The sequence below is a fragment of the Sturnira hondurensis genome, unplaced genomic scaffold (assembly GCF_014824575.4).
Source record: "Sturnira hondurensis isolate 20B ecotype Veracruz unplaced genomic scaffold, ASM1482457v3 Scaffold0019186, whole genome shotgun sequence".
In the NCBI taxonomy this organism is placed as follows: Eukaryota; Metazoa; Chordata; class Mammalia; order Chiroptera; family Phyllostomidae; genus Sturnira; species Sturnira hondurensis.
The window spans coordinates 1,678,608-1,682,810 of NW_028091817.1; the positions used below are offsets into that span (position 1 = coordinate 1,678,608).

The window sequence follows — 4,203 nt, forward strand, 5'->3', positions numbered from 1 at the left end:
TTCAGACTTTTGAGGACAATAATTCATTGTTTTATATCTTTTGATGTTGCTGTTGAGAAGTTCTAAGCTATTCTCAACCTTGACCCTTTGAATGCAATTTACCTCTTTCTCTCTGGAATCTTGTGGAGTTTGTCATTCATGTCCTGAAATTTCACCATGATTTGCCTGGATAGAAAGTATCGTATTTTGCTGCATATAATGTGTACTTTTCTGCTCAAATTTTTGAGGGAAAAAAAGAATGTATATTACATATGGTATAATAAGTACATACCATGGGTATAATAACCCCATGTATAAGTACCGCACGCTAACCGATTGCGCCACTGGAGCATGCTTTTATAACCCCATGTATCATGTGCACAAAAACATGGGTGCACATTATACACGGCAAAATACAGTATGACTTTTTTAACCATACCCTTTCCATTTTGAAAGTTATATTTTCATTTCTGTTCTGTAAAAGTTTACTGATCTTATTGTTGATAATGGTGATGGTCTAACTTTCTTTGCCTGCATTCTCTTTCTGAAATTATTGGATTCCTTGAACATCTGCTAATTTTCTTACATTCCCTTTCTTGTTTTTTCTTTTTCCCCCTCTTTTTTTTCTGGAAGATATGTACAATTTGATCTTCCAACCTTTAGTTTACAATTTCAGGCATCGTTGTTTAAATTCCTTAAATCCCTCTTTTGTGTTTTGAATGTTCCTTTATTTAAATATAAAATTCCATTTCCCTGTTCATGACTCATAGATGTAATATATTTTTTAAACTGATAAGAACAGAAACTACACTTGATCTTAGCCAAAAGGCTAAGAAGTGATGTAATATATTTTTTAACATTCTTCTCTGAGGATGATAGTATTATGTTCTTGAAACAGTCTTCTTCCTGCAATTTGTTTCCTACATGTTCTTTCCAGTTGTTTGGTTTAGACTTTGTCTTAAATGCTTGCCTTGTATCTGTTCTATGTTAAGAAAGAGGAATTAAAAAAGCGAATTTATAGTTCTGAGCATGTGAGTGTAGTCTTGAACAGTGATACTTGAGGGAAATGAGATGACAAAGTGCAGTGTGCTCATCAGTGTAACGGAATGGCACCAGGTGTTATGGGGAGAACTTGACTTGAGTGGATATCTGACTTTGATAGAGGGTCAAGGAAGGCCTGGCTTCCTTCCTGAGAGTAGATCTTAGCCTGTTAAAGAGCATCTCAAGCTCAAGGAACAGCATTCATTCATTCACTCAATACCCTTATGTTATGTATCAGACACTGACATGGGGTACAATGATGAATAAGAGACATGGTCCTACTTTCTTGACTTCAAGAGAGGAAGACAGACAAATAATCAAGCAATTAAAATAGTGTGAAACAGTCATGAGGAATCCCTGTGTTACATGCTTTGAATTCAAAGTTAAATACAAACTCCCTCAAAAGACACTGTCAGAGAGGCAAATGGTATTCCAGATAGCTTGTAGGTGAAGTCAGATTTTATGGACTAGCTTGGGAAAGACTTCCACTATTTACATCATTGTAACTTTCAAAGAAATGCATTAATTTTTAAGTGCCCATTACATACTAAATGCTCTGTAGGCATTTCACACTTCAAGAAACGAACTTAAACTGCTCTTTTGAAGCAAAGCACTTTTAAAGTTTTGGCACTGCCTACAATGTTATGAATGGCAAAATGTGGAGTTAAATTAGTACCAGATTTTCTGTTGTTGGGGATGGTCTCTCATTTGGAAGTCTTTGATCCTTCAGGCATTGATGCTGAGCTCAATATGTTTTTAGCACTAAGGCTTAGGAAAAGTCACTTGATTGCTTTGTGTGTATGTATATTTGTATGTGCGTGTCTCCTTTTTTATGTGTAAAATGAGTAGAATGGCTCTCTCTCACTCATCTGGAATAGCAGTGTACCTGCCCCACCTGGAACATGATCAGAAACACCTTAGTTATGCTCACTCCAGTAGACGCCAGAAGGGCAATGAATTATGGGCACTCACTGGATCAGGAACTCTGCAGGTGGGGAGGAGCAATCTGTGTGTTATGGATGTTCCCGGGAATTCCAATTCTCTCACCGAAGTGTCAGAGCCCCTGCCTCAGAGAAGCACTTTTCAGACTTTCATGTGACTTACAATCTTATTAACATTCAGATTCTCATGCAGAGAGTCTGTGCTGAGGCTTAGAAACAGTTGTGCTTCTCTGAATAGCTCCCAGGTGATGCTGGTACATCTGAGCCACAAACCACACAGTGAGCTCTGAGGCTGCAGAGGAAATGGCTGCGATGGAGAAGTGGGTTTGAGGGCCAGACTGCCATGAACTTGCTGGTGACACCCAGGATGTCACTTCCCCTTGCACCTTCAGTTTTGCCCTCAGGTCTATAAATGGGGGTCAGATCTTCCCTTGGAGTCTTCCCAGCTCTGATGTTGCATAGTTGTAATCTGGTTAATTATTCACAGGATGTTTGATATATAGACTTCTCAGAGTAACAGACCACTGGAGTGGAAAGGAGAGCACTGGGCGTAGAAGAAGTTGTCCCCTGGGCCTGTATAACAGCTAGCAGGGCCACGTCCTACCAGAGGGTGAGGCAGAAGGCCAGGACACCCGCATCTCAGCACCCACTTCCCACAGCGTTCCCAGCACCTGGCGTGCAGAAGAGGTGTGGGCCTGCTCCCCATGCCCCTAGACCGTGGGTTCCTTCAGGTCAGAGTGCTCCCCAGAGGCCCCAGGCTCTGGAGGAGAGGGTCTGGGTAAGGAAATGGTCTTCACTGAAGATGAAGGGACCCTCTCCCAAGTCTCTACAGCCACTTTAGACATCCATTCCTGTTTTATCGGACACACAGCGCCTGACACCTGGCAGCTTTGGGGGTTTCTCTCCCTCACTGCCTGGGTTGGCTTTCTTTCCCAGGACTGTCAAAACTGTGGCCATACAGCCAGGTGCACAAGCTCCTTGGGCTGTTGCTGAAAACTTCCCAACCCGCAAAGCTAAACTCTGAATTTTTGGTTTGAATTCTTTCTTCCCGAGGAGCTCGGGCGACCCTTAGGTCTTTTCCACTTCTTGAGGAAGCCGCTTTGCTTCCTCAGATGTGAGGCTGCTGCTTGTCTGGCAGGGGCCCTCGCAACCGCACAGCTTGCTAGTGCAGCAAGTTGGGGCGACCTCCACAGTGTCCATGTTTGCTTAGAGGAGAGGGCAGGGAGGGCAATGCACACGGGTGGCTGGAGACGTATTCCAGCCCAAAGACCGCTTAACACAATGTGTGGTGCACCTCAGGGCTGAGGCCAGACTTGTCCTGCTGCGCCCAGGACAGGGTGGTGGACGTATGGCGGAGCCAGTTAGGGTTCTGTCCAGCCTTTCTTTGTTTGCTTTTATTCTTATTTTTTTTATATACAAGTCTGTATTTCTCGAAGAAAAGTTATTAAAAAATTTCATAACTCCTCCTTTCACAGACAACTATTATTAACATTTAACATATTCTGGGCATGTTTTTTCTTTTCATAAACATAATAAGAATGTAGGACAGGCAAATGGAATGTATACATATTTATATTTTTAGTATAAATAGAATCACAATGCACTTACTTTTCTATATTGTCCATTACAAAATTATTACATGCATTTCGACATGTCAGTATATGACCCTCAGAATCACCATTTTTAATAGTTGCACAATACTTTCTAATATGCATGTACCATAATTTTTAGAATCAGTCCTCTTTTTTAATACTCAAGACTGTTTGCAATTTTTACTGATGTCAACCTTGTTTGATGAACACCCACAATATTTTCCTTGGCATGGATTTCTCAGTGCATAACCAGGATAAAGGGTATGCACATTATACAAGGCATTTGGAACATCTCACCAAAGTGAATCCAGAAAAGCTGTAATAATTTAGTTGCCTTGGCAGTCTGTAACCATGTCTACTTATTAGTACACTTGCCAACTTGGGATCCTAATTCTTCTTTGCAATTTTTAAAAAAATCTTGCCAATTTAATAAACAAAAAATGGTATCATATTATTTGAGCTTCTTTGGCTATAAATAAGTGGAATCCTTTTTGGTCATTTGTATCATTCCTTCTGTGAATCACCTGTTCGTATCTTTTGCTCATTTCTTTTTCAAGTCAGTACCTTCCTTTTTGTTATTGATATCTAAGGATGCTGTTAATTTCTGCTCACTATGTGTGTTGCAAATATTCCTCTCAGTTTGGTGGTGC

General features: G+C 40.8%; 1 pseudogene; it reads right to left on the reverse strand.

Annotated features, from left to right (window-relative positions):
• Positions 1–696: 696 nt before the first annotated feature.
• LOC119004225 (uncharacterized) lies at positions 697–820 on the reverse strand (annotated as a pseudogene).
• Between the last annotated feature and the right edge of the window lie 3,383 nt (positions 821–4,203).